Source organism: Branchiostoma floridae, chromosome 9 (genome assembly GCF_000003815.2).
Source record: "Branchiostoma floridae strain S238N-H82 chromosome 9, Bfl_VNyyK, whole genome shotgun sequence".
Classification (NCBI taxonomy): Eukaryota; Metazoa; Chordata; class Leptocardii; order Amphioxiformes; family Branchiostomatidae; genus Branchiostoma; species Branchiostoma floridae.
The window spans coordinates 1,509,364-1,532,725 of record NC_049987.1 but is presented as its reverse complement, the minus strand read 5'-3'; the positions used below and the strand labels follow the sequence as shown (position 1 = coordinate 1,532,725).

Sequence of the window (23,362 nt, the reverse complement as noted above, 5' to 3'; positions counted from 1 at the left end):
ACACGATCCACTCCATTTACACGACCAGGATTGGACCTAGCATTCTCACAACAGAATACAGCCAGCACTACGAGATGACGACAGTGAGGAGGGAGGTAGTAATGCGGATGTGGATGGTAGTGCGGACGAAGATTGTTGTGATGACGAAAATAGTATTAGTAGGGTGGACGATCAGGGTACTGCAGATGGACGTTATTGTACGAACTATGGAGGATTAAAAATAGAAGTCATTAACTTACAGAACGGCCATCATAGAAGCAGAATTCGACATTCACTTTGAAGTTTACAGTTTGTAGCAGTAGCATACGAAGGTCTTTGTAAACTTGGTAAGGCCAATGCAAGTAAATCCTGTGGATGACATCCGTGCGCTCATTAATTTTCTTAGGTAACTTAGGTTGTGTTGCAACCTAAATTGACACTAGGGACAATGTAGCCTCGACTTTAGATGCAGAAGTGAAACTTACTGGATAGCTGTAAGAGTGGAACCGATGCGTAAGTCATGAGCGCAAAGTAAGGCTACTTTTGTAACCTCTTGCAATGTTCGTGTTGTGGCGACATTTGACATTGGAATGGGAGTACATGTTAGCCATATCAGGTAGTTGTTCACTGAGGGCCTTAAGCTTTAAAGGACAATTTTATACTGATAGGAAGTTAGAAAGTTCAGCCGGGACCGCTGAGAGGAACATACCAAGATGTATGAGTATCCAATGCCTTTAGACGTCCGTTTTTTTGATGGTAGTATAATTGATGGTAGTATATTTAAGCTGATAAAGAGGAAGGTTAGAGACAGTGAAGAAACTAAAGAACCCCTGATTAGGGATCACATCACTGGCAAATGTGTAACACTTTTTAGAATACAGTATCCTATTTTGTCCTAGCAAATTCCCTTGTGACTGCAACACCCCTTTCTATCTTCATGATGGTGTAACACAGGCATTTACTTATATTTCACTACTACTTTATCTGGCATAAAGTATGAAGCACAGCTGTACCTTACCCTCAACTTCAAGCTTGAAACAGTCATCACAGGAGCCTCTGAAGATTTCTTAAGCACCTGCTCACTGTACGAATCATATTGACAACATTTGTCTGAGGTGGATCACAATAAAAACGCCTCCAAGCTACAAGCATTTAGCCGTTAGCTTGTCCAGCCTGTTTTCCACCTACACCCTCAATTTTAGCGAACAGCAGGGGAATCGGAAAACACAGGTCTGTGAGACCTGTAGACCTGGACTCAACGCCACAACAATTAACGAGGCCGGATGTATAAATGCTGATCGACATCTTCCAAAGTCGGAAATGTTTTTGAAGGACGGTCCTCAGGACGCCGCAGACAGGCAGAACTACTCTGATTAGGCCGGGCAGATAGGCAACAGTAGCATACACGCTCATCATGGCGTATAGAAAGAAAACAGCGTTGCAGGGCGTTGCCACAGAAAAAAAAAACGTCAAAGGGGCAGACTTTCAGTGGCCCACAGGCTGAACAGGTAGACGATAGAAGAAGGGCCACAGCGCAATGTCGGACAGAACTCACCACTGGGGTGGGTGTCCATTTTCTCAGCTCCGGCATTTTACATCTTTTTAGTTCTTTTTAGTTTTGTTTTCTCACCCCACCGCCACCTCAACACATCCAATAGCAACCAGAACCACATTTTGGACTTTCTAGGCCCCGGACGCTCTTGGGTGGTTTATTTTTAGTCCCTTTCTTTTGCTTTTATATTACAACTACAGCGTCCTCTCCTCGTTATTTACTCGAAGCGTGCCCGGACGCCATTTTTATCGGCCGATGAGGCCGTTCCACTTTTCATTCTATACTATTGTTTCCTTGTATATTCATATGTAATTTGCCTCCTCAACAGCGTGGCGTTCCTATCGATCCTCCTGTTGAGTAGGAGAGAACCCCTGCAGGTCAGGCATTATGACAAGAGAAACTTCTTATTGTTTCTCTTCCTTTAACACCAGTACCTGTTCTAGTCCAGCAAGATCTATCGACTCACCTATCGCAATGTCGTCGCCTATCGGCTATGGCGTTACTCAAATCCGTCGAGACCGCACACATACCAAACCAGTCAGGGCCTGCGTGATCAATTTTCAATCTATCCGCAATAAGGTACCTGAGCTACACGCACTTTGCAAAGTTGTGCAACCATACATTGTTGTTGGCACCGAGACGTGGTTGGACTCGTCAGTGGGCAGCAGTGAAATCTTTCCGGACACGTGCAAATGCAAGTGTTCAAGAGAGACAGCTGACCGGGGATGGGATGTGCTTGTTGCTGTAAAGAACAACGTCGTAGCAAAGACTGAAGCCGAAGTAGTATGGGCAATCATTCAACAGGCGGAATACCGACATTTGTGTATTGGTTCGGCATATAGACCCCCCAGCTCCGGAGTGGAATACATGGAAACACTCTCTCAGTCCATAAGTAACATAACAGCAAAATCAGCAACCCCCAATATAGCGTTATTTGGTGACTTCAACCTACCTGACATAAACTGGAATGCAAATCCTGTATCTATCATTCAATCACCTCAATATCGGTTTTCCGTAAACTAGAAATTTGTTGATACGATCCTAGAAGCAGACCTAACCCAGATTATTCACACGCCAACCATGGGGGGGGGGGTAACATATTAGATCTTGGCCTTATGTTAAACCAAGAGTTAGTATAACAAGCTAACACCCTGCCAGGTATAAGTGACCACGAAACAGTCTCTGTGAAAATGAAAACTCATATTAAGCCAATTAAAAAGAAACCACGCACAGTTAATCTATATAAAAAGGTTGACAAGACATCTTTCTCAGAAGATCTTCAAGAACTGGACAAACACTTTCATGATAGAATACCATCCAACTTTAGTGTTGAGCAAAACTGGACATACTTCACAAAGGGCCTTAAGCAACTAATGGGTAAACGTATACCTCAGAAAAGGATATCTGGGAAACATCATTGTCCATGGGTCACAGCACTAATAAGAAGAGCAATTAAGAAAAAGAAGAAGTTGTATAAGAAGGCCAAAGAGTCTCAAAGCGAATACGACTGGGACAAATTCAAACGCCTACGTAGAAAAGTGAAACAAAGAATCAAAAGAGCTCATGATGAATATCTTGATGAAATCATGGAAAATGCAATAGACGATCCTAAGAAATTCTGGAATTACATTAAAGGTAGAAAAACAATCTGCCACAGGAATTGCACCGCTAAAGCACAACAATAACCTCATATCAGACAGTAAGTTAAAATCAGAAGTACTCAACAAACAGTATGAATCAGTATACACGGAATAAGACAACCTCAATACCAGATCTAGGACCCAGTCCTCACCCAGACATGCCTCAAGTAGTGGTCACCCTTGAGGGGGTCCACAAGCTACTAGAGGGAATAAATCCTCACAAAGCTTGAGGACCTGACTCGATACCATGTAGGATTCTGGAAGAGTATGCCAAAGAAATTAGTCCAATCTTGCAAACTACTTTCAACCAATCCTTAGAGAGAGGCAGCGTCCCCGAAGACTGGCGTGGAGCCTATGTTCATCCTATCTTCAAGAAATGGGATAGAAGTGAACCTGCTAATTACAGACCAGTGTACCTCACCAGCGTGTGCTGTAAGCTACTTGAACATATGATATACTCTGCCAGCATGAAACACCTAGACAGTAATAACATACTTCTCCCTATTCAACATGGGTTCAGAGCTAGACATTCATGCGAATCATAGCTGATTTGCACTCTACAGGACATAATAGCTTGGTACGATAAAGGTAAACAGATAGACTTGGCTATTCTAGACTTTTCGAAAGCCTTCGATAGTGTTCCATTCAACCGACTCATCAATAAACTTCAATACCATGGCATCCGGGGGAATAATCTCAAATGGATCAAATCATCTGTTGCTAGATAGACACCAACGCGTGATGGTCGATGGGGAGCTATCAAAACCAACCAAGGTGAAATCCGGGGTACCACAAGGCACAGTATTGGGTCCGCTTCTATTTCTAATATACATCAATGGTATCGACAAAAGCATATCTTCCCAACTACGTCTCTTTGCAGACGACTGCCTCATTTACCGACAAATTCTCACCGAAGAAGATCAACTAACACTTCAAAGGGACCTCGATAGACTGTAAGTGGTCGGATATGTGGCAACTGAGATTTAATGTTAAGAAATGTTGTATAATCCATGTTCGTAAGGCTAAGAAAAGACCGCCATTCATATATACAATGTTTACAGAGCCTAGAGAAACCTACCAACCTAGTCACAGCACCTACACTTAACTCCTTCAAGACGGGGTTGGCCCAACACATGGGCCTCCCCAACCCACAGATTTAGCTTGATCTATATAGTGTGGCCGACACAATGTTTTTCACTTTTTGTTCTCGTTTATTGATTGCACCTTTTGTTCTTATGCACCACCACCGGCCACACTACCGTGCACCTCCCTGGCCGGGATACCCCGTAATGGGTTTTGGCCAGTAGCAATATAGATAGATAGATATAGCAACCCACCACACAGACCCGGACTGTCCCTGCGAGTTGACGAATCCATTTGGCTAACAGTAAGTCCATCTACATTGGGGCCTACTAACGCTAATAAACATGTCCAAGAAAAAAAGATTTGAAAAAAATGGATAACACCCCAAATTCGCAAAGATATGCGTAAGCGCTCTGAATTTTTTTTTTCAAAAGCTAGGAGATCCAACTCCAGTGAAGCCTGGGCAAAATTCAAGACGTGTAGAAAGGGAGTAAATCAGAGAGTTAGGAATTAAAGTTCTTAAACCAGTCGTATTCTTCTGAGCAGCCACCGACATCCATCCGAAACATGTGAAAAAAAGACGATAGAAATGGCGACATACATGGAGAGTGAACATCAATTCCTACTGATGGTGAAATTGGACAATACCACATTAAAACGCTGTGCCCTCTACAAAAGTGACAGCAATTATTGGAGGTGACCATGACTAAACTAAGCTGCCAAAAGAGCAAGCAAAACAAGTAAATTAGACATGCAAAAACAAAATATAAATTCACTAAATTTACCAGATGGCAAACCATGCACCACATATGTAATAAAGCTTCGCCACAGCGCTAAAGCAGATAGCAATGTCCTTTTGAAGTAAATAGAACACAGGAGAAGAGCATAGCCATTCTAACACCCTGACTTGGTATGGCTGAAACAAGCATAAAGGGCCCGGGCGGGAAGGTTGGCAGGTGAGCAATACTACAACAATCTGAAGATCAAACAAAACAAGCAAATTAAACCACAGGAACGCAACATGAATACACCAGATAAAATACAACACACCAACCATGCATGAGATAGGGTATTCACCACATTGCTAATTTGAAGCCTATAGTAAACTGCAGAGACCAATGAATCATGCACACATCCTGACCACGAGACGCTCATAACTGAGCAACTTCCACTGACGCCATCTCCTTATATTCACTTTATCATTGTATCCATCCGCAAGAGCAACTCATCCACTTCAAAAGGAAAAATGAGACAAAATGCACTAGTTAGCTTTTAGCCACATAAACGACCCCTAATAGACCTCAAAGTACGAATTATAGAAAAAAAATTAGTGTCAGTTTTGCCTGTTCAAATGGACAAGGTTGCCTGAAGACCAATGTACTATTTCATTGGCACATTTATACATACCACCGAAGACGTAAAACATCACCTACGTTTCACGTGGGATAGGCCAGATCAGGTGATATCTGCTAATTAAAATAAAGAAAAATGTACGCTCCTGTAGTTTCAGTCTGATCGAATTAGCAAACGTTTGGAACGCGTGTCAGCCATTATGATTAATCCCAATAGATTACGTATGCGTATATTTCTTTTGAAATGAGCTTAAAGATAGAAAAAAACATAAAACAAGACAGGGATACGTCCTGACAGATTATTCAAACCTAACATAATTAAATTATCCCGCTTCTGTCATAACGTAGAAAAAAATAAACAAAACACATACAAAATATTTCATGTTAACGCAGCCACTCTCTTATTGGTCAAATCACTAATCATGATTTTCTCATTGGTTGAACTGCTAATTGTAAATTACAGCGGGAATTTGTCTACTGCACCCTCACAGGTGTCCTCACACCTTTTGCGGAAGCCTTATCACTGTTCTCGGCTGAAACTTGTCCTGTCCTGCTGCGACAGAAAAAAACAACATTCATACGCTGAGCCATTTCAAATCACTGTCAGAAATATCCTATAGGAGACAATATCAATAGTTTAGTTTTGTTGCAGGCATATTTACACATAATAGTTATATTTGTGAAGTTCTTATTTGTCTTTCCTTTTCAGTTTGACCTAAGAAATCGGCGGATTGATACAACGAAGTCGGCTCGGTAGTCTGTAGTTTTGCGCCATTACAGCATGGATGTCGTGTTGTCATGCTGCCATGCAGGCTATTTCCGTATCTGTATTTTGTTTTTGTGCTTCAAATTATCTCATGTGCAGACTTTTGGTTTCGATAAGTCGCTTGTAAATGGTGGTGTTCTGCATTTATCTTTTGAGGTAATTTTTTTTTTCTGAGGGTCTTGCATTTGCTGAATTACAGACGTTACCCAGATGTACACCCCCCTCCGCATTCTAATCTCGGGTCAAAGAATGCTGTACCTATTGCGTGATCGGTGTCTTCCAAGTTCATTTTCCTGGGTTGACCTTTTCTGACCCATCTTGGGACCTACTGGATGTGTTAGTTTGGATTAGACCCTGTCGCAGTAGACTGGAATGGAATGGTCAAACCTCTGCTAAGCAGCAAGTTTTAACCTCACTGTACAGACAGGTCTGTACATGTGTTTCCAGTGGCATATAGCCCAAGTCTATAGTCTGCGATTTTGATAGAGATTCTACACTTCTTTTAAGGATGTTACACGGAAATTGCACGGCTTTATTGTGTGCTTTTGTGTTGCCTGTAAATCTTGAAATACTACCCGGTATATCAATATGCAATACCAGTGCATACCATGTCCAGTACTGCTACTATTTCACGACGTGGCTCCGTATCTTTAGGCTAATTATTTAGCAGTACGATGGGGATTGTAGATCTTCCACTTGAAATGACTTCATGTAATCAGAAAATTGTATTTTCATACATAGTTGGTCTTGGTTTAACTGTTGACGATGTATGTATAGGAGAAGGTGGCTCGTCGTAGTTGACGGAATCTAAGCTGCTAAGACTAGAAACTGAAATGCATACATAGATCAACGACCAGAGATCGGGACTAGGCTTGTAAATTTTTTTATTCCATAGAGGCCTATCTACCATAGCTTGGTCGAAGTTCTCAAAATCAATACCAGAGTCTCTAGTTAAAGTGTCTGTAAAAGTCAAACTTATGCAATGTACACGGCCACTTAGTTTTCATAGAAGAACAGAATAGACTATTTCCTGTTTAGCTCGGCAACAGTGTCCCGCAGATTTTACCCTTCGATGAGTCAGTTTCTGAGATAGCTGTGGTCAGTCTTCCATATATTGTTTTAATTGTAGTATGCTGTATCCAAGATATGTTACGCTAGAGTAGTGAAAAATAAACTTCAGTTTGTTAGGAATGTTAGACTTCCAAATCTTGTCCAATTTGTTGCTTGTTTCCCATGCTAGGGCCTTCTTAGTTTCAAAGTCATTTTAGGACACATGATGTAGGAGCCAAGATATTTGAAGTTATCAACCCTTGGTAAATATTCACCGGATAAGAATGAGTCCCAGCAGTCCGATGATGTTACTGATGAACTCTGTCTTAGATTCATTGCAGTAGAGCCATGGAAGGGATTCAGAATCTGAAATAGTTGGAGCCTGCAAGTGGCTGACTCAATGGAAATCTAATAGTACTGAGCTGTAATTTAATCCTGCACAAACAGCACAGGTCCACATGACATTACTATCACCCAGGCTATCAAATTGCATGGATATTATGACATGCTGCGTGAAACCAGGTGTCACACTCCTCACACATGATACCCTTGTCATCCCAGGTTACTGGTTCATGGCAAGAACCACACAAATAGGCAGTAATACTCATGATGAAGGCTCATCCCGGGTTACTACTGAAAGGGCCGGGGTTCATATCACTGGAAATACATAGAAGCATCATGGAAATGAAAGGAGAGCTGCGCCTGTCCATGCATATAAGTGGACTTCTCCATAAGGCAAAGTAGTATAGAGACCACATTGTTTTGGATCAAAAGTTCGTATGTAGACAGGGTGCCTACATTTGAGGCACAAACGTTTAACAAAATCTAGCATACTTTTTTCTACTACGAGACGGCAATATGGCCGCCAAGTTGCATGTTTGAACACATCATGGCAATATGGCCGCCGTGACGCATATGTGAGATTTTGTATGACACTTACCTGCCCTCCTGACGGGTTTTTGTTGCTTAGGTTGTTTCCTAAATGGTCAGCTGAGATACACTAGAGGTGTGTTGTGCCCTTTTCTGCACAGGTTCAATTTTCGCCTCTTATACGCTTGACTGGGTGTATCACTGTTGGGTCCCAAACTGTGGATGCATGTTCTAATTTAGGTCCAACTAAAGCGGTGTATGTATTTTATCTTACCTCTCTGTTTTCCTGATGACTAGTTAATTTCGCACCATTTCCTAACACATTCGTACTACCTCTAAACCATACCCTAATACCCCAACATATATTATATTTTCCACTACTCCAGGACGGCAATTGTATTAACGTAACACACTAAGCTTTGATTAATTACGCACATCCCATGCTCATTCCCTTAAATTCATACTTATCCCAATCTATTGGACACTCCTCATACACACAACGGCGACACGAATAAAACTTAATGAACGTCTTTATTCCTTAATTCTTTGTAAATCTTGACAAGAGACTCAAAATACCAAACACTTAAAACCTAATCAGTGTCTTTCCCCACCATTAATGCCATGAAACTATATACAGACATTTTTATTGAAAAAAAAAAGAATTCTACCTCAAAGTTGATTAGTTGAAAGTCTGTTTTAAACCACCCAATGCATTAATCCCTTCATATATTTGCACCGCTTGCCTGACGTCTTTGGAAGATAACCGATCGCGAGCCGATGGTTCACCCTCCTTCCTTGGCCTCTTCTGTCTTCTGCTGGGCTGTCTCGGCGAGATCGCCCATTTTATGGGCAGTGCTACCGGGGGTTATTTGGTCCGGGACGGTGGCGTGGCTGTAGGGTTTTGCAGACGATCCGTGCTGTGCGTGAACGGATGCCTCGACCTCTGCAGCTGCCAGTTCAGTGTCCGGAATTGTCTGTTCCTCTGTCTCTTCTTGCAGTAGCAAAAAGTTCAAGAGCGAGTCATCTAGGGGCGTTCTGTGGACACCGGATGCCTCGACCTCTGCCTGTTCTAAGTCCCGGGATGGTCTGTTCCTCTGCCTGTTCTTGTAGTAGCGAGAAGCTCATTCGCGAGTCATCAAGCGGCGTGCTGGCGACACCGGATGCCTCGACCTCTGCCGGTTCAGTTTCCAGTTTTGTCTGTTCTTGTAGCAGCAAGAAGTTCAATCGCGTGTCATCTGAGGCGGGCTGGTCGACAGGTGTCTAAGGTGCCGTTACCTGTGGCTGCGTTAGTGCCGGTACCGATGGCTGTATGGTCGCGGCAGCTGCAGTAGCGGCCTGCTTATGGTACGTTGCTGGGTCTTCCCAACATGAAGCAGGATTGTGGTGAGGATCTTCCTCAGCGCACCACCAAATCTACAAAAATATATCAAGATCAGCATTGCCATACTACTACAGTCTATCCAAAAGTATACAGACCATGACTCTCCGCAAAGAAACTTGACGACAATTGAGACAACAATACTTATAAATGTACAATACAAAACACATAAACTAAGTGTTGCAACTTGTTATACAGTACATGATAGCTGCCTACAAAATATTTGTTTTTAATCGCAGTTGCATATAGTGTTTTTTTTTTAATGATAGACAAAATAAAGCACAAAGCAGTACTTACGTATCCCTTGGGCTGCTTGGACAGACGTGCAAGCCGAAGGGATGTCCTCTGGCCAAGGGATCCCCTCGGGTCTCTGCTTTCATTCCCCGAACTCCAGCTTTGCTTGTACCAGGTATGGGGGCCCGGAGCCTGGCGACACGGTAGAACGGGCTTCCCGCGAGCCCATCTGCGTAACGGGGACAGGTGGCTTGCATAGCACCTCCTTCCTGACCACACTCTCTTCATCTGTGATAACAAAATCACATATAATTATAATTGTTGCCATACTTTTTGCCTCGTACACAAACTTCACATGAAATGGTAAAACCGGACCGATTTCAGATTCTAAACAAACAAACAAAACAAAGTTATAGAGTTGTAAAAACATTATCTTTCCGAACCATCTTCCTGTCTGACTATCCTTGCCGGCTGCCCTCAGCCTAATTTGAGTTATTGCACTGAAACGTGCTATACAGCATATCAAAAAATATTAACCGCATCGTTTTCGGTACCCTACATTGATCTATGCCTGACTTTGGCCAAATGTTACTGGCAAAAAAAAAAGCCAAATTAGCGCTAAATGAATTTTTACTCCTTTTCACCGATTGAAATTGTCACCGTTGTGCGCCCTCCCCATATTACTTTATACGTGGCGAATATTTTTTCTGGGAAATAAGCCCATAACTATCCATTTTTATTTCCATAGCAGGTCTGGCAGTGTCTTAAATCATATCAAAATACGTATATTATTTTAAACATGTTGATATTTACAAATATAGACTATAAACATAGCATGTTACGAAATGTTCAAAATGAGAATTTGTATATAAAGTTTCATGTGTACATAAGTATGTATCTATAGACAAAATAGTTGCTTGTTATGATAAGAGAAAGACAGGTTCTATTGGGTACACAATAAGGTCACAAACGTATAGGTTTTGAAAAAAAAAACTACTTAACATACCCTATCATAATACACATATTGACAAAATAGATTCACTGTTTACTTTTCTAACAAATGATTATCACTTTATATTACCCACCTGGCCACAGTCGCTTAACATTGAAGAGGGAAGGACACTCTACCCTCTCCACACATGAACTCCGTGTGCTTGCCAAGCTTGCCTCTTTCCATGTGGTATCCTCGCGCATGGTAGTTAATGCCCACGTTCGTGCAACGTACCCTGTGACTAACGAGATCCTGACTGTCCATTTCTTCCTGACAACTTTAATAGTTTACCTAAAAAAAGTATGTTGTTAATGGCAGAACCGGAATGCCATATAAACCAGGAGATTTGCCATTTGAAAAACTGTTAATTGCATTTAGCAGTACTTCCTTGGTAATACGACTATCACAGTCCAGCTGTTGATCATGTGACAATGCTTTATTATACTTTAGAAAAAGCCGTTGAGGATTTCAAGAGTTATAGGCAATGTAAGGGTTCTTATAAGGATACAAATAAAGCCAGTTTAAAGTTTCTTCATGGTTACAGGTGAAAATACCATCTAATATTCTTTTCTGTTGAACATTCTTTCCACTGTAATTACTGTAAACCGTATTGGTGAAATATTTGACAGCTCTTCCCTAACTACAGCAGCCTGACTCTTGACCTAATTGTTGTTTGTTTATTGTCAGGCACTATGGCCTATTCACGCTGTATCTCGTGTACCTGGTTGTGTACGACGTGGCAGTAGTGCTTGTGGAAACAACATCAGAGTATGATAGCACTAGACGCCAAGAGGCGAGTCGCAAATGAATACGTCAGCTTACGCCTCCTGGTGTCAAAGGTGTCCACGCGCATTAGTGCAAAGAGCCAGCTGTTGCTGCTGGATCTTGGTTGTGACATAATGATTTTAAGGGCGTCATGAAATGCAACTCTGACTCTCTGCAGCGCGCGCGGCGGCGCTGTGGTTACACCACACCTGTGCACAGTACAGGGGACAACAATGTGACATAAATAAAACTCCTTTTGCCTCAACAGAATAAGTGTACAGTGGCAGTATAGTTAGCCTTTTTGTTTTATCCCCAATAAATAACTACGTCTCCAATCATTCGAAAATAAGCTTAATGATAGCCAAACCTTAAAACTAGGCGGGGGGTAATCCTGCCGACTTATGCCTTCCACTTAAATACCCGTCACATCCGCGACAGCCGCCTGCTCCGCGTCCCCTATAAAGGAAATAGCAAGGGCCCGCCGATCAGCATCTGCCAAGCACTTCTCTAGCTCTGACATGTAGGCAATGGCTGAAAACCGCCATTTCCTGGCGTCGGGATGACCGAACAGTGGCAGTATACGTTAGCCCTTTTAATTTCTCCCCCACATATTAGTATGTCTCTAATCATTCTGACGTAAGCTTAATGATAGCGAAACATTAAAACACGTCATATGTTCGTTCTGGCGAATTATGCCGGCCTAATATTATTGAATATCCCGATATTTCGTCAAAGGGTTGAAAGAAAACAACTAACTTTAAGGTAAAGCAAGGTTAGAAATATTTTCTAATCATGCAGACACTCTTCGATTGGTCAAGTCACTAATCTTCATTGGCTGACCTGCTAATTGTGATTGACAGCTGAGACTGGTCTAGCACACTCACAGGTGGCCGCACACCTGTTGTGGATGCCTTGTCACTGTTCTCGGCCGGCTGAAAGTTGTGTTCTGCTGCGACAAAAATGACCCCTATTCAACCATTCACGATAATTTCAAATTATTGCAAACAGTATGAATATTTTGGTTTTCGTTGCTGGCATTTTTTACACGTCTTATTCTGTCGTTGAAATATTTTCTGTGCGTGTTTTCTCTATTTTTCAATTTAAAAAAAGCGGCGGATTGATACAACGAAATCACCTATGTGGTCCGAAATTTTCCGCGATTTCAACAGAGATATGTTGTGAGACCGCTATGCAGGCTTTACTCTGTGTCCTTGTCTGCTTGGTGTTTTCGTGCTGCAAACTGTTTTCTCGCGTTCCTGTTAAAAAGTTGCTAGTTAATGTTTTTAATTGTTCTTTTTGAGGTAAAATGATTTCTGAGCGTGTTGCACTTGATGACTTACAAACTGAATTCAGCTTCTCCTCCCCTAATTTCAACAAAGGCCAGGTTCACGCAGTTCGTTATCTAAGCATGTGTACGGCGGCCTCCTAGAGTTTACTTCTTTTCTTGCACTTGTAGGGGTGTCTATCGGATATGATACGACTTTGTGTTTCATGTAATTTGTGAAATATTACATGGTTGCAAATGCTCTAATAATACCAGTGTATATATATATATATACTATGCCCAACTCTCGATGTATTTGCCTATATCTAAGATATCTATACTCCCCAACGATGGGAATTGTTGTTATTTGACTCATAACGTGCTTCTTTGGATTTTACACGTCCATTCCATTATTTGAAGCACTTATTCCACGTTATTTGACTTTGTCAAGTACTGCGTTAGAGTCGATTCCGAGTCACCGAGAGGGTTTTGAAATAATATTTGTAATAAGTTTGAACTATTCTAAGCAATTTCAGTCACTGAAGTTCTAAATTGTTCAAACAATTGAAAATGAAAGTTTGAACATGTTTGAACCTATCTATATATGTTGGAAACATTGGGAAATTAATGGTACACATATTTCTTTATTTAGAACAATTTAGAAACATCTATGTGTTTTTGTTATTGTTGGAACATGTGATCATATGTTCCAACAATTTGCGTCATTTTTTTCCTCCATAAAAACTTTTATTACCCCAATAAACAAAGCTGCTAAGATGGGCCTTTTGTTTGGGTCTTGTATTTTTAGATTTTGTTTCGTAGACAATAGTGGCTCTTTTGTGAAAAGCTGTCAGACAGACACAATTTCCTGTACTTGGCAGGGATGTGTGAATAGCCCTCTTCCCAGCCCACTGACCCAGTTTCATCATTTTGTTTCACTGTTCGAAGATATGATCACATTTGATCACAAATGATAAATCTATGTTGGAACAGTTTAGAAACTAACAGAAATAATGGATTTGATGTTAGAAATGTTTCTAACATGTATGAACACTATAGAAAATATTTAGAACATCACACAGATGTTATAAATAGTTCTAAACAGTTACTTATCACATTTAGAATGTTATAAAGATTTTCAAGATGTTGGAACAAAGGGCAAGAAAGACCCTCTTGGTAATGTGGAATCGACTCTATGGTCAACTGTGTCAAACTCTTTATTTAGATATGTCAAAAAATATCCCAATTGAGAATTCTTTACTTTTTTAGAGCTAAGGTAATTTTGTCTTTGAGTTGTATATGGGCATATACGTTGAATAGTTTCTTCCAAAGCCAAGTTGGTGTGAATGTATATTATCATTACTATTTGGTTGCTTAAAAATTCTTTTGTACATTCATTTTCTAAGATACTTTTAGAGAGGGCACTAACCCAGTTTTAATGGCAGTTTTAGACATGAGTAATGTATTCTACATTTTCTGAATGACCTGTTTTAATAGCGTAGCTTCAATTTCTTCCCTGATAAAATCGTGCTTTATGAAAAGTCTGGCCTACTTTTGGTGTTACTTCTTTCTGTAATAGTTCCCCCAGCTTATGGGAAGAGGGACACACAATCCACGCAGAGGGGCCAGTTACAGCCCCGGTAGCATAGTTGGTGTTACTTAGACTATTAAATTTTATACTTAATAATTATTTCTAAGTAGTACCTGTTGTTTCATGATACAGTAAGTGTAGCATCTTTATGTACTTCCATGATATAGTTGTAACTTTTCATCAGAATGAGAAGTTGTGATAGTCATGACAAAAGATTCAAGACTGCTGTACACGAGGGTACTCGTACTTATAATTACTTGAGGCTTGCAATAAAAAAAAACACCTATTTGCATTATTCCTGAATACATATGATCAAGCTAATAACTCACTGCTAACTCTGTCGTGGCCTCTTAGGAGGGGGAGTGCCATCTGAAAAGTCAATCTAAACACATGAATGTTTACCTCATTCCGACCGAACTTATCCCGGGTGAGATTTTCATTCGCCCCTCAGCGGTGTCACTGTTTGGAGAAGTGCTGCTTTAGGGTACCATGGTTGAACTTATTACTCAGGGAATATCTCACACCTTCCTCCTGGAGCAGAACCTTCGTCAGTGTGTGGAAAGATGCAACTGCAAAAATGAAGCACGTAAAATTCACAAGACCACGTATACATTTCATCTGGTATCTTACAAAGTATTTTACATAATTTTGGGAGAGGCATAAGTTAAAAAAGATCCTTGACATATTGTAATGAGACAAATTTCCCTGTCATAAGAAATCCATCAAGGGTTTGCTTTGAAAGGCAAAGCAGGTTCTATTGGTCCTTGGTGTTGTCTGTGCCTCGTCCTTCCACTGTCTCAAAAACCATAGGAACTCTTTCTGCAGCCACTGTACAAAAACAGAAGCAGTTGTATTTTTTAAAAGTAATCATCCTCAAAGTCATTGATATATAAACACCTGTTTACTTACTTAATGTATAAATACTTCAGTGTCTAATTAGAGACAAAGTTAACTGACAAGAGCATGTTACTGTAAAATACGTATACCCAGCGATACAGACTTGACAACTGAAATTCTTACATCGAATCTGCTTACTTTCTTTCTTTCCCTTCCGTTTGTGATTAACATTTATGCAGTCCAAGAATCGATCCACCATTAGGCCGAACTTCCTCGTAGACATTGTATCGTGTTGTGCTTGCACAGATAATGCACTGGAAACTGATTTGCTCAGGACCTAAGAAAAATGCAGAAAACAAAAAGATCCGATGTCAAAATGATAGCAGTAAAAAGTGGCCATTTACTTCCCTTAAAAGACAGGAAATAGCTTTATAAATTCCATGGAAGAAGTCGACATAAATTTTCCTTCTCTTACTTATTGAATTCAGAAAAGTAAACAGTGAACTTTACATAAAGACTGGTGCATAAATAGTATCAAAAACACACCTGTGCATCCAGCGTGACCCTCATCCAGGTTGACTGCGTCAGGTATATGTGGCCCACTGTATGGCTGGATGTTGCGCCAGCTGATGTGTCTGCCAATTTACTGAAACAGGAAAGCATGATGTACGTTGTATGGTGTAAACATGTCTAGCGATGAAGTTTATTTATTCATTGTTAATGTAGATGTAGTAAGAAGGTCGGGGGTGCAGATAATGATTCAAAACACGTTTGTTTCAAGGTAGAAAACACAATTTACTAAATCATCAGTGAATGTCATTAACGGAGAAAATAAATTAACATCTGAACTCTTAATTACTGAATACACGTGCATCACTATATGCTGAAAAAGAAAAATTGCAGCAAACCTACGTGTAGCTGTCTAGTCCTCTTGTGTGCCCCAGAGTTCTCCATGTTGTATCTTGCTGTCTCAATCAAGTTTTTAACATCGCAGAAGAAGAATATCTTTCCCCACTCCGCGGGTTACACGTCCAATGCACCACTGCTTCAGCATTACCACTGATACGAATCTATATTTGGCTAGCAAATGAGCAATTGTAGCATAATCAGACAAGGAATGGGAATAATACATTGAGTTTAGCTGTGTGATGGAACTCTACAAACCGATAAATGATTTACAAAAGACTGTTGATTAAGTCATTACTACCTTACTCAAGAGTCAAGGCACAACGAGAATATCACAAGCAACTTTTTTTCGCTCTTATATGACATGCTAGGAGAATATCAATTGTGACAAAGACAGAGACTTATGAAAAACGGAAAAAGAAGCATTCCATTACGAATAATACTTTATAATATGACAATCACAGTTACAATTTAAGGAAACAAACCTTCTATTTGGAGTAGCTCAATCGTAGATGAATGCTCTGACGTGAACCCCAAGAGACTGGTGTCGTCCCAGATGACATCATACAGATAGGCACTTATAAATGTGCAGCCCTTTGCTGTGTATACCAAAGCCTCCATCAAGGCGATAACCTTCATTGGATCAAATATTGCTGCTGGCCTGGTTGCGTGAACCACCAGCTCCAGCTTGAGCGCTTCAGCAGAACTATTCCCCGCCAAGTGCTAGCTATACTGTAGCTTCCAGCTCTGCATGTCTACACGTATGGCCTGTAACATCAATTATGCCCGTTCGCACTCTTTCATATCACAACGCTAACAATGTTTAACCCTCAAACCACCGTACGTTTTTTGTGACGTAGATTACCGTATGGGGTCAAAACTGACCCCATAACATTTTGTACAAATACATTTTTTGTGTGACTCCTTTTGTGATTTGTATATATGTATAGCTTCATTAATCTATGTGGGACAGTTTGACCTGATTAGGTGAGAATAATTCTAACTCATTATCATAATTCATGCAAAAGATCGGGAGGACCACATTTTGCACTAACACTATTCAGACCGGGTAAGTTTTTTTATGCCTGCACCAACTTAAAAGTCACATAGCCCCAAAATAGCTTATGCTAAGGCCACCAAACTTGGTCCTTTTTGAGACAATGTTGATAGCAATCAATTTCAGTGAATAAAAAAAGTTCATTATTTTTCATGTTGCCATGGCAATGGAATTCTGACAGGCATATTTATTACGCAATTTTCTAATTTTGGCTTAAACATTCAAGTTGTAAGGTTTTCTTGGCAAATTACACTTGTGCATGACATCTTATCAAATTCAACGTAAATTTCATGATTCAATATTCATAATTTATGATAATATAATGACGTCATAAGTCAAAATCCAAGATGGCGGCCGATGTAAGCTAAATGACGTCATGGCGTCGTCATATAACATGACAATAACACAAAACTTGTCACCATGATTTCGTTGCACATGTACATCATTCTCTGAGAATTTCGTGATCATATGATAAGCAGTTTAGTCGTGGGTCTCTAAAGTTTGTTTAAAATAATGCTGGGGTCATTTTTGACCCCACTGGACCATACATAAACTTTCTATAATAACTTAAATAATAATGGGCCAATCTCGGTAAAAACGTATGAGAAGTTATAAGACATATATACAAACAAACTTATGGAAGAAAATTTGTTTTCAACCAGAAATTTCATAATGGCACATATTAATATACATCTGGGGTCAGTTTTGACCCCATACGGTGGTTTGAGGGTTAAACAATTCTATTCCATCAAATTGCCATTTAGCACTTGTGACATGCCATCACGTGTGTTGCACGTGTCTAGATTAGCGCTTTTACCATTTGTATATCAGTGGGCCATTCCCACCTTTACCGGCGTACTCTTGCTATTCAATGAAACTTCAGCACGTTTATCCGCCTTAGGATACAAGAAATATGCCCCATTTATGATTGATTACAACGATTATTACATTTCGGTTCCTTCACAATAGAACATTTCTATCTTTTAATGCATTTCTCTCCATTATAACAGAACCGTACCTGTACACCTTACTTAGACTTAGATCCTCCCGTGTCTATGGACACATTGTGCAGCAAGCAGTCTCCATTCAGGACGGTTTTCGGCAAGGGTCTCCGCTTCCTTAAGGTCAATAGCTAGTTGGTCAAGGTCCCTCTGTAGTTTTTGCTTCCAACTTAATATAGGTATTCTCAGTTTTCTTTTTGCCTTGTCGGGTTGCCAGCGTAGTGCTGTTTACCGAGTCTATCTAGAGGTTGTCTAATCCCATGTCTCTATGTACTTTATCCTTCTTTCATTTTTGTGATGGTTTGTGAGATGCACTTCTTTGTTTGTTTTTCTATCTCGGAACCGCATGTTGTGTATCTTCGGAAGACACCATTATTGAAAAACATCTAGTTTTCTTTCCATTGTTGCTAGCATGCTGTTATCTTCTATTTCTAATTGGCATAAATAGAGGTGGGGAGCACTGCTGATTGCAGCAACTTCACTTTATGTTTCCTGGATAATGTCCTGTTATTCCAAACTGTGTTGATTCGTCCAAAGACCGACGCTGCCTTACCAATACGGGAGTTCATATCCATGAATCTCCCCTAGCAGTGATTACGATGCCCGGATTTGTGAACAGAGTAACGTTTTGTGTAGTTTCATCACTTTTGTACAGCTGTATGTTTGTGGGCCGTTCTCCAGACTGCATTGCTTTCGTTTTGCTACAGCTAATTTTAAGCCTTCCTTTTGCTGAGTGTGTTTAGGTACTCGTAGCCATTTTCTGAAGAATCAGATGGGAATCAGCTGTCAAAGCAATGTCATCCAATGCAATGTTATTAGCAGTTCAGAAACCGAACATGCAAGTACGATCCTTGCAAACTTCAGAAACTTATTGTTCCCTACTATAGAGATGGGTTTGTCTAATTCCACTGTATCAATGGTGTTAAGCTTAAATTTTGTTGTCATAATTTAGAACGGAAAAGTGGGGCAGCAAAGATTCTTGCAGTTTGGCAAAACAGATACACATCTATAGCCCTGCAGTATGTCAAAGGTATTTTATATTTATAAATAGAATGTAAAGTGGTTCAAAGATTTAAGGAAACAAGACAAAGGAAATTGCTACTTAATCATAAAGAGACATTTTTTCTTTTATTTAGTGTCAGCAAAAGCATTGTCAGTTGACCCACTTTATTGTGGTGGAGTTTTACCGAGGATAGAAATCAAAGAACGTAAACTTACACGAGTCAGCTGCTTGACGATTGTTTGAACATAATCGATTTTAAGAAATGAAAAGCAGATCAAGATGAGCATTGGTATCTTTACATTTTTGCTCAAAAACCAGAGCAGAAACCATACCATTGACGGTACAAGTAGAATATGATTTCTTGCTGCCTCTACTGGTACTGGCAGTATTGACGGCATACTTGGTGGTTTACTAGAAGAAGAATGAGTTGTCTGCCTAAGTGCCATGCTGGGTTTAGCTGGCGTGAGATCTGGTTGCTGCCTCAAACGTTTCAGCTTGTATGCACAACAGATTGCGGCTGATCATGTGCAAACATTGCGTGCAGCATTTTAAAGTACTGCTCACGCAGATAGTTAGAGTGACTGAGCTATGGCAAGACATCATTGAACGCATTGGCAGACATATTATCAGTTTTAAATACTCTACCAACCAAAATGTCCAGTATAGAAAAGAAATGTACTACAGGATACTTAACTTTCACAACAAAAAAAACTTGGCATCTTGCTTCATATCATTACGTAAACTGTCCAAAATGCACATCATGGAAACATTATTGACTCTGCAGACAGTATGATCTGTAACAGACCTTCGCAGGTCACATGTGCTTTCGGGTACTTTGATACTGTCCCTAACTGATTTTCAACCCTTCCACTGTGATACTCTCTTGTTTGATGTCCAGAATTAGACAGCACGGCGAGACAGACAGGGGCCTCTGTCAAACGGTTGCCGGAAGTAGTTTTGAGAGGAGAATGGATAAAACGAGTTGTCCAAATATGTTAAAGCGAAGCATTGAGAAGAAAATGTACTTGATGAGATGAGAAGATGTAGTCGTTTCAGATCAGGGCAGAATGACTGGGAATTTCCAAAAGGTCAATATTTTTCGGGAAATGTAGGACAGATTAGTAGAAACAGTAAAAGAAGCAGCGACTAAACATGGATACTCAAAGCAAGACGCGTATGTGTGGTTAGACGGATCGGTAGAAGTTTTTGCTAAAGCATACGAGTGATGAGATACTGACAGTTGGTCAACGAATAAGTTGGTTATGTCTGTTAGACAAGCGTGTTGTCAGCCGTTAATTAAGGTTTCCCAAACTACCGAGACTGCCCTATTTGTGGATCTTGTGAAAGCCGTAGAAAGTTATGGGTTGTTCCAAATTGGGATGAAGCCTTGAATTGATTACAAGTTCTATAACTTACTCATTTTTTGTTATTTCTTGATAGCCATGATAATAATTCCTTCAACGTAATGGCGGTGTCCCATTTCAATGGCATTAGGTGTATTATATATTTATTGCACATACATACGTACATACATACATACATACGGATGTCCTTGCGTTGCCCTTGCAGATCTTCGCGGGCCCCCGTTTTGCTGTACAATCCTCAACCATCTTGCATTCCTCGGGCGCTATAGTGTAGGAAGAATGTATTGAATTAACATTATTAGTTTTTTTTTTAACGTGGTAGTCATTAATGGCATTATATATATATAACACACATATAGAGACAAACATACATCGAGTTGAACGCAATACCTTATTAGTAAACAAGTCTCGAACAAGAGTAATGTTAGAGTCTACAGTTTGCATATGATTCAAATGAAGCTTCTCTTTACCCTTTGGGTTTTCTTGCGGTTGCATGCCCTGTGTATCTTATTCTAAGAATGCTTTCCCTGTGAAACTGTTTCTTTCTTACTCTGACCTAATCTTACCTAGACTAAATGAAAATGATAGGTCCAAGAACACTATGAAAAATAGAAGTTTGTAAAGAACAGAAGGTACTTCATTTAAGATATTTCCTTGATATTTCTCTTCTTTACGGCTAAACATTATTCGTTGAAAAACTTTGCAGTTCATCTCGTCTTCAAGTTTCAGAAAGTGTACAATGGAATTTAACGACAATACGGCGGTCTTTGAACGACAGCTATACTACGGAACATGAACGTCGCCAATGTACAATGGAACAAGTGCAACTAAAAAAGAACTGAAATGAACCAAAATAATATAAACAAGAACTATATAATAACTAAAATAATAGGTTAAAACTATTCAAACCCCTAGATGGGGGTTCCCCGGTTGCTTAAGTAGTTTCAGTTTGGTGACAGACCACACGCCGCACGCCCCACACATGTTCTCTCATGTGTGGTACCTCCTATGCACATCAGAGATGCGGGTCTTGAAAGCTGTCGTTCAATTTTCTCACGTGTAAGGCTTATTCGCTGTCTGAGTCCTGATGTGTTCTCTTAAGACAGCCTGCTGTGCAAACGCTTTTCCGCACCCGTGACACTTCGAATTCTCCCCATGTGTGAGTCCTTGTGTGTACATACAGGCTGTCTCTTCTAGAGAATTCCATGCTGCAATCCTCACACCGGTAATGCGTCTTCAGTGATGAGACCTGATGTGCGTCGTCAAGGTCCACAACTTACAAGTGTCCCTTACATTACTCACATTTGTATTTTTTCTTCTCGTGTGAGTCCGCGTGTCCCGAAACTTCCTGCAAACTCTGTCCACTGGTGTGGTTCTTCTCCTGTGTGCCGCCTCTTGTGAGCGGCCAGGAACGAGGCTGCTGAAAAAGACCGCCCACAGTCCGGATCATGTACGGTTGCTTCCACGTGTATTTACGAAAGTGCGTTTTAATGCGCCACTGCGGGAAGCCGTCACCTGTAGTTTGGACATTGAAGTTTGTCACTGAAATAGCAAAGTTCAGTTAAACATTATCATAACAGACGGCTTGTTTATCCATTTCACGACAGTCAGACAGGCATTTGTGTCTGCACTGAAGGCAACAACAGCACCTCTAAGCATTACTTCCTGGCCATTCACATTGAAAAGGTATCCCCCTGATAGTGTTTGTAAATCCTCCACAAGGTTTTTAAGGATAGGTTTAAATTTGAGTTGTTTAATGTCATCTGTATTTACGATTGCAACAAGTCTGATTGCTTTAAGCTTTGACCTGTACATACGAGGATTATTCCCTAGAGAGTAGTTAAGCATGTCCACCTTATGTTTCCCTCTATAAGAGCCAAGGGGATTATCAATTTCCACATCGTCATAATAAAGTATAATATGCAATGCATTAGTGTCAAAAATGATGGATGAGTCTGGATTGAACTTCCATCAGATAAATGCCCACCCCCTGACAATGCTGCTCTATCAGAAATCATATCAAATATACCTTTACAATTCAACAGCCGATCGATAATCTCAATGATCGGTACATATATAGTGGAATGTCACATGATGAAAAAAAAAAAAGAATTTAAAAAAAAATTCCAGTTCTTGTCTTCTCCCATAGGCATGCACGTTTTCTTTCTTGATGGGCGAAGACCGGAAGTGGTGTAAAACAAGACCTATGTGGATGATAGGGTAAATCATCTGATGGCGATTCATGGAAAACAACATATCCTCCCTCTATCTGCTAATAGATCCCATATCCTCTTTAAAGGAAGTCAAGTATTATATCTGTCTGCGTTTCTTTACTACTTCATCATCATCAAGGCCACATGGTCTTTTTGTGATGTTGGAACAGCTAGACTGCCTGTGATTCTTTTTTTTTTATTGACTACCCTATACTTGCCAGGAGAGAACTGATTGCTGCATCTCTGTATGTGGTGTTATCTCGTCTAGAATGGATTTAATTGTGTTCCAGAACTTTGGTCATACTTTGCGGGATCATGGAAAAGCTTTATCTTAACATAAGATGATGCAAGAATGCTACATTATAGATCCCAAACATGCTTAAAAATTTATTTAGAGAAGGCGGGTTCGGATGTTCGTTGAGAGAAGGAGGGTTCGAAAGTAGGTTAGGCAGCTTTAACTGTTGGT

At 40.3% G+C, this 23,362-nt stretch overlaps 1 protein-coding gene across 2 annotated transcripts in view; it reads right to left on the bottom strand.

The window, feature by feature from the left end:
- The window catches only part of LOC118422570 (phosphatidylethanolamine-binding protein 1-like), a 367,419-nt gene that overhangs the window by 339,479 nt on the left and 4,578 nt on the right, over positions 1-23,362 (bottom strand). The window lies entirely within an intron of this gene.